The following is a 9,117-nucleotide window of genomic DNA, read 5'->3' on the forward strand; positions in this document are numbered from 1 at the left end:
AAATGCGAGGGTCTTGGCAAGAGGCGTGGAGTTAAAAGATAAAGAATCACACACAAAGTGGGAGTTGTCACAGCTGCTCTTTGCTGATGACACTGTGCTCTTGGGAGATTCTGAAGAGAAGTTGCAGAGATTGGTGGATGAATTTGGTAGGGTGTGCAAAAGAAGAAAATTAAAGGTGAATCCAGGAAAGAGTAAGGTTATGAGGATAACAAAAAGATTAGGTGATGAAAGATTGAATATCAGATTGGAGGGAGAGAGTATGGAGGAGGTGAACGTATTCAGATATTTGGGAGTGGACGTGTCAGCGGATGGGTCTATGAAAGATGAGGTGAATCATAGAATTGATGAGGGAAAAAGAGTGAGTGGTGCACTTAGGAGTCTGTGGAGACAAAGAACTTTGTCCTTGGAGGCAAAGAGGGGAATGTATGAGAGTATAGTTTTACCAACGCTCTTATATGGGTGTGAAGCGTGGGTGATGAATGTTGCAGCGAGGAGAAGGCTGGAGGCAGTGGAGATGTCATGTCTGAGGGCAATGTGTGGTGTGAATATAATGCAGAGAATTCGTAGTTTGGAAGTTAGGAGGAGGTGCGGGATTACCAAAACTGTTGTCCAGAGGGCTGAGGAAGGGTTGTTGAGGTGGTTCGGACATGTAGAGAGAATGGAGCGAAACAGAATGACTTCAAGAGTGTATCAGTCTGTAGTGGAAGGAAGGCGGGGTAGGGGTCGGCCTAGGAAGGGTTGGAGGGAGGGGGTAAAGGAGGTTTTGTGTGCGAGGGGCTTGGACTTCCAGCAGGCATGCGTGAGCGTGTTTGATAGGAGTGAATGGAGACAAATGGTTTTTAATACTTGACGTGCTGTTGGAGTGTGAGCAAAGTAACATTTATGAAGGGATTCAGGGAAACCGGCAGGCCGGACTTGAGTCCTGGAGATGGGAAGTACAGTGCCTGCACTCTGAAGGAGGGGTGTTAATGTTGCAGTTTAAAAACTGTAGTTTAAAGCACCCTTCTGGCAAGACAGTGATGGAGTGAATGATGGTGAAAGTTTTTCTTTTTCGGGCCACCCTGCCTTGGTGGGAATCGGCCGGTGTGATAATAAAAAAAAAAAAAAATATTATCGGATCACCTACAGGTGAAGACTCGGGCCGGGACAATATCAAATAGTGCTGTATCCCTTGGTTAACATCAGTCACTTGCCTGCTGTTATCAGGCCAACATAACAAACAAGAGGGGAGGACCTTTTCAGAGCATAACAATTCAGCTTGGCGTTGTACCAAGCAACAAGTGAAATTTTTCCCCTCGTCTGTAACATCACAAAATAACAGGAGAGAAGGAAGGTGGTTAGAAGAGGGAGTGGAAAAGTAGGAGAGAGAACAGGAGATAGGCTAGGAAAAAAGGGAGAAAGAACATCAAAAAAGAATTTATTTATAAAAGATGGGATGGCAGAAGAAGAGTACTTAAACAGTCTGAAGGAGTAATCTCAGCATATTTTCTTGAAGCCTTTTCTTTTTTTTTTATATTTCGCTGAGACAATGGGTCTTCACAAATTAAGAGCACATTCAGCTTAGAAAATTTATCCACAGTTATACACACACAAGTCATATTTTACCTTCCAATAACATGTAAATTTTCCTCATTATTAATGTCGACCTTTTCCGGCATATCAATTCCTCAAGAATAATATTTACATTATATATCAGTCATTTAGGTTAATAAAATGGTTTAATTTTCCTCAAAAAATCATACTTGTAAAAGGTCATATTTATTTCCTAAGGTATATAAATTTTGCACAATCAGTATTTGCTTTCAAGGGCACATCAAGGCCTCAAGAATATCATGATTTTCAAGATGCTTAGGATACATGAGACGTTTCACTTCCTTAGCAGGCTTCTTCAGTCAAAGTGCGGATAAATACAACATGGAGATGTAGATATGAGATGATCAGTCCATGAGCCTGGAGAAGCAGGAAGTGTGAGGCGGTCAGTCCACCATCTTGGTGTATTTATCTCTAGTGCGATAACCTAAATTCTTACAAGCTCTTCAAGCTTGTAAGAATTTAGGTTAATGAATCGTGTATTATTTAATATGTTAAGATATATGTAAAAAAATGGATCATGCTACAGTTGGTGGCCCTGCAAACATTAGTAAGTTTGGAATACGTGAACCTCCACCTCCACCACTTCCACTTGAACCTCCACCTCCACCACTTCCACTTGAACCTCCACCTCCACCACTTTCACCTGAACCTCCACCTCCACCACTTCCACCTGAACCTCCACCTCCACCGCCACCTCCCCAACATCCGCCACCGCCCCAACAGCCACCTCCGTAATAATCCCTATCACCTCTAACAGGATCTGTCGCAGCCCTTCCCTTCAGGATACATGAGAGAGGTTCTTCTCCCGATGATTGCACAAGTTCTCGTGTCCAGCAACTCTCGTTATATTAGTTTAATGATATATGTTGTCACTTTTACGTCAGTGTTTGAAACCTTTAAACTCAAGTGGGAGTTACCCTTAACCGGACATCAACAGGGACCGACGTTTTGTTTTTGTCAGCGCAGATTTCCTATATTATGTCCAACCGGATAAATTGTTTTTCTTACGTCACATCTTGAACGACAAGCAAACATTATTCCACTGAGCTGCCACATTTCAAATTCAATGGACGCCATATAAAGGGATTCAAATCGTTGCTCGAGTGCATTCGGCGAGTGTCTGTGGAAAACGTCACTTGAAGACACTTTCAGGGCATTGAGAGGAAACGTTTCGCCATGAGTTGGTTTATCAGCTCTCGTCGGTAAACAATAAGTGTCCCGAGCCACACATAAATATCCTTTCTTTCGCTTTGTCACCATACTAATAACAAGAGTATTTACTTCGTCGCTTCGAACTATAGACCAATAAGCCTAACCTCCATAGTGGGAAAATTTATGGAATCAATAATTGCCGAGGCAATTCCTAGCCACCCTGAAAAGCATAAATTAATCAACGAATCTCAGCACGGTTTTACAAAGGGGCGTTCCTCCCTTACGAATTTATTAACTTTTTCCACTAAGGTATTTGAGGAGGTAGATCATGGTAATGAATATGATATTATGTATATGGACTTCAGTAAGGCTTTTGAAAGGGTCCCACATCAAAGACTTTTGAGGAAAATTAAGGCACATGGAATAGGAGGATAAATATTTTCCTGAGGCATGGTTGACAAATAGGCAGCAGAGAGTTTGCTTAAATGGGGAGAAATCAGAAAGGGGAAGCGTCACGAGCGGTGTTCCGCAGGGGTCAGTGTTGGGCACCCTGTTGTTCACAATCTACATAAACGACATAAATGAGGGGATATAGAGCGGCATAAGCAAATTTGCCGATGACACCAAAATAGGCCGTTGAATTTATTCTGATGAGGACATTAGAGCACTCCAGGAAGATTTAAATAGACTGATGCAGTGGTCGGAGAAGTGGCAGATGCAGTTTAATATAGACAAATGCAAAGTTCTAAATGTTGGACAGGAAAATAACCATGCCACATATAAACTAAATAATGTAGATCTTAATATTACGGATTGCGAAAAAGATTTAGGAGTTCTGGTTAGCAGTAATCTGAAACCGAGACAGCAGTGCATAAGTGTTCGCAATAAAGCTAACAGGATCCTTACACAAATAACCCGCACATAAAAGAGAGAAGCTTACGACGACGTTTCGGTCCGACTTGGACCATTGACAAAGTCAATGGTCCAAGTCGGACAGAAACGTCGTCGTAAGCTTCTCTCTTTTATGTGCGGGTTATTTGTGTATCGTTCCAGTCACGGTGTTGTGCCTTTTTGTTATTAACAGAATCCTTGGCTTCACATCAAGAAGCATAAATAATAGGAGTCCTCAGATTGTTCTTCAACTCTATATATCCTTGGTTAGGCCTCATCTAGATTATGCTGCACAGTTTTGGTCACCGTATTACAGAATGGACATAAATGCTCTTGAAAACGTATAAAGGATGATGACAAAGTTGATCCCATGTATTAGAAATCTTTCCTATCAGGATAGACTAAGGGCCCTGAATCTGCGCTCTCTAGAAAGGCGTAGAGTTAAGGGGGATATGATTGAGGTGTATAAACGAAAGACAGGAATAAATAAAGGGATGTAAATAGTGTGCTGAAAATATCTAGTCTAGACAGGACTCGCAGCAATGGTTTTAAGTTGGAAAAATTCAGATTCAGGAAGGATATAGGAAAGCACTGGTTTGGTAATAGAGTTATGGATGAGTGGAACAAACTCCCAAGTACCGTTATAGAGGCTAAAATGTTGTGTAGTTTTAAAAATAGGTTAGATAAATTCATGAGTGGGTGTGGGTGGGTATGAGTTGGACCTGATTAGCTTGTGTTACTAGGTCAGTTGCCGTGTTCCTTCCTTAAGCGAATGTGACCTGACCTGTCTAAGTTGGGGCATTGGCTTAAGCCGGTAGGAGACTTGGACCTGCCTCGCATGGGCCAGTAGGCCTGCTGCAGTGTTCCTCCTTTCATATGTTCTTATGTTCTAAACAAGACAATGCTCAAGCATGCTAGTCACCTTCTTTGTGATTAACAATACTTTATATAATGTAACTCACAGTTTGTATATTACACAAAGAGATAAAAAAAATATTTTTTTTATTTTTGTCGACCAAAATCCTGGGATATGACGAAATAACTGAATAGAATCATAGGAACTTTTGGAATGTGGTAAACCATTGGTATCGCTACTGCTTCTGGGATTAAAACGTCAATGGGATGCTCCCTCCCTCCCTCCCTCCTTCCCTCTTTCTCTCTCCTACCTTCATTCCTATTCCTCCTTCATATTGACGTTTCAATACCTTCCAGTTTTAAACATGCTTTGCACAGTTTTCTGCCACGCTAACTTTCCCCCCGCCTTCCATTCAATTTAATTGACTTTCCTTTGCACACTCCTTTATAGAAAAAGTTTTCCACTAACTGCATTTGAACTTTTAAAGAAACACGTCACGTGTGCCCAGCTACATTAAAAAAAAAAGCTTAAGGAATATAAATTATAAGCATTTCCAATAGACCAACGAACACTACCTAATTTAAAAAAAAAATGGTTTAAACCATTACGTTATATTTCTAATATATTGTTAGGAAAATAAAAGCCATAATTAACATAAATGTTACACACTTTCCTTCTCGACTTTTGTAAGAGGATTTTCTTCGTTAAAAAATCTTATATTTTGGACATAAACTTAACGGAAATTCGCTAAGTACGCAGTTTTTTCCCCAAGCGTGTATTAAAATACGTATTAGGCTTGTGGTTGTAAGATTTAGTGTATTATTATTATTATTATTATTATTATTATTATTATTATTATTATTATTATTATTATTATTATTATTATTATTATTATTATTATTAGTTGTAGTTGCATTAATAATAGTAGTACTGTATTGTAACAGTAGCATTAGTAAGAGTGACATCATTTTATCTGTTAGTGTTCATGCGTCAGTGCGTATGCGCTCGCTCTCGCGCACCTGCTAAGCAAACGCCTCTTGTTATTTTTCTAAGCTACAAAATAAGCTGCGTCTGACAAGAGCAAAGCCACGTAGAAAACAACGTAACAATGAAACAGAAAAACCAACATACAGTTGGCCTGGACGAGTTACCAGCCAGAACAAACATATATTGATTCTGTGGTAAGAGCACCACAGAGGGTACGATTTTCTCCTCATCACCATTATCATCATCATTATCATCATTGCCATCGTTATTGTCTTTACCATTATTATACTTATTACTCTTATTTTAAAAATCATGTTAAGTGGACAATAAAATCAAAGAGATTTAGCATTCTGACTGTAAAATTATGATTGATTTTACTTAAAAAATTATAATTTTAGTGGTAATTAGGAAATTATTATCATTTTCTTAGTTATTATAACCGCCAGTATCGTCGTCATGGCTGTTAGCACTAGCATCCTCCTCCTTTCTGGGTTTAATTACATGTATTAATATAGATAATATAGTACAATAAAGTTATAAAATATTAATTGCAAGTACCAGCTTAGAGTTGTCAACAACTGTATTTCAAATATCAGCTCCTCAGTTGAGGCAGGAGCCCAAGATACAACAAGTAATACCTCCCTAAACTGTACCACTGAGACGCTGCAACAGAAAAGTCACTGCACTGCAATCCTTAGTTTCCCTAACGAATCTTTTGCTCGCATTTTCCAAGAATCTGGATGCGTTCTTCGCCCTTGAGCCGAGGGGTGTCTGAACCTTTGTTAATGAACATATATTACTTAGTCAGCTCACGTTATTTTCTGGATTATCAGGACTTCTGGGACTCCGTGAAGCTTGCAGATACATCTCCTTCATCCCTGCTGTATTGGAGATGAGTGTCACTTCTTCAGGATATTTTTTGGCTGCCATTGAATCTTTCGTAGCTGGGACAGCTTCCATAGTGCTAAGCGTCCATCTGTTTCAAGGAATCATTTGATGCTAAGCTATTCATACCTTGCTGTCTTTTCCTCCGATTTACGCCAAACAAGACCACAGTATCCGAACTGGTTTGCGAATGCATTGTTGCCGATCCACCCCTGTCCGGTGAGGAGAGGGACGACAAGACGAAGAGCATCACCATTACTTTTGGTTTGAGAATCGAGGTGTGGGCCTAGAAAAAAAATCAAGGAGAACCAACAGACAATCCCATGCATGAAGAGCACTTACTGTCAGGATGCGAACACTACCGCCCCCCAACACATTCACAAACATTGTCGAGGCTATATTCTACACAATGAGTCTATCCCCGTGGGAAGTATTATAAGGCCTCCTGATACTTGTCGCCCATTTTTACCTAGCATCAAATACACACAAAGATGTTAGCCGACTGTTATGGGTGGCATCCAGAAGAGGGAGTAGTTTACGTAGATACGGCTAGGCTTTGAAATGAGCTGATGTGGGAAAACAGCTCTTAGCCTGTAAATTCAAAAGCATAAATAAAATTATGCAGCATTTGCCAGTCTCAGACAGATGCCATGTGAACGTAATAATTTTGGTAAAAGTTGTATCAGAGACGGACGTTGAAGAGCTGGGATAAAATCTAAAGTAAACAGAATAAAGTGTTGCAAGAGGATTCATCCTTTTGAAGAATGTAAGAGATGGAGAGGTGAGGAAGAGGGAGAAAGTGAGGTAAGGAAGAGGGAGAAAGTGAGGTAAGGAAGAAGGAGAAAGTGAGGTAAGGAAGAGGGAGGCATTGAAAGGTGAGGAAAAGGGATGCAGTGAAGGAGACAGTGAGAGGTGAGAAAGAGGGAGACAGAGTACATGAGAAAATAAGATTTTAGGTTTAGTATCAGGGTTATTGACTGAGATACACCCTATAGAGAGGAGCTCGAATGTTGATAAAAAGGTTTATATTCGCCGAATTGGAGCTATTACCTCCTATACTCCAAGCACTTCTGCCGCTACTGCTAAGACTACGACTGCTTTTGCTGTTGCTGCTGTTCTCCTCTTCCACCTCCTCCTCCTCCACCTCCACCTCCACCTCTTCCTCCTCCTCCTCCTCCTCCTCCTCCTCCACCTCCTTTACTTCCTCCTCCTCCTCCTCCTCCTCGGTAGTCAATATTCCGACCTTAGGGTTACAATAACCACTGCCAAAGATGCTACAGATTAAACTTCCTCTCACCCAGGACAGACGGGGCTGTGGACGAGGTCTGTCTTCACAGACAGAAGCTTGCACTGTGCTTAATTGAAATTGGTATTTGCACGCGCTTGTCTGTTATTATTAAAGTTCTGTTTGTTTCAGCACTCAAAACAGAAGGTGTTTTTTTTTCAGTATTCTGTGAGTGTTGGCAAAATTGTTATCCCACGCCTGTAATGAATCTCCTGCCATAGAGTTTGGCTTTAGAAAAAACACACGTTGCGGAATAAGCTCTGTGCACAGCTCTGTGTAGAGCTTTATTAAGCCATGACTACAGTGAAAGCTCCTTCCGCAACGTCGCTCTTGTTTTAGTAACACAAGTGAGTAAACACTAGAACATATGTTCCAATGTTTGCATTTTAAACCAATTTATCGGTATCTAATACCAAGGTTGATACCAACGTCTCTCTTCCTCATTGTTCTATGCAGTAAGATATTTAGATCCGATTTTCATTCTATTATTTACTGTCTTCTAATCACTCAGCATTCCAAATAAATGTTCTTGTCTACGTGTATTAACTTTCAGTATTTTATCGAGATACCGTAATCAGTTTCCAGTGGGAGAAGCAGCTCAGTTCTGAAAGTTTTACCAAGGGTCCAATTTCTTAATGAAAATAATGGAATTGTTATTCTCTGCACACTCCGCCTTACTTTCGTTGAGACCCGAACGTTAACAGCATTCTCATTGTGATGTCTGACAAGGGTGTTATAATGTGGCTATTGTTGTTATGTACTTTAATGATGTATTTGGCTTATCTTATCATGTCGGATTAAGCCATTGAAAAATGGAAGTCACAACAATTGTACTTCAATAGCTTTCATTTTTAATCTCTGTACGTGGCTTCTCTTCTGAGCATGCTACTCATTCTACGAGTCAAGTACCTTCATTGATGAAACAGAATCAACAATGTTCAAACAGTTAAGTTCACTGTCATAACATCACTGCCATTACAATGGCAAACAATTAAATTTGTAATGTAGAACATACCCAGCTGTTAATGCTTTTGCCTAACTCAACATGTTATAATTCTTATCTGGGGTTTCAAGAACAAATGCAGCCCTGCCTGTTGACTTTTGTTTAGATCCATCGCTGTATATAATTTGCAATATTTCCTTCCTGACAGTTAAACGATAAGCTCCTTCTTGTATTTATCTTTGCAATTAATTTAAGAAAGGGATTACTGGTGATAAGATTATTGGAAGGAGCTTTAGGAAACGTGATATTAAATGCCCCAAGGGAAGGTGAAGTGCTCTAAATAAATAAATCCTCCATGAAAGGTGAAGTGCCCTTGCTGTATAATGATATAGTTAATGTAGGTTATAGGATCCAATATCACTGCAGATTTTGGTGAACCATTTACATCTGTTTACTTTTAGACATTTGGCAAGATTCGTGGTGACGGTGTTTGGGTCATATAATACTGATTATGCTAAGTCTAGC

Source organism: Cherax quadricarinatus, chromosome 4, assembly GCF_038502225.1.
Source record: "Cherax quadricarinatus isolate ZL_2023a chromosome 4, ASM3850222v1, whole genome shotgun sequence".
NCBI lineage: Eukaryota > Metazoa > Arthropoda > Malacostraca > Decapoda > Parastacidae > Cherax > Cherax quadricarinatus.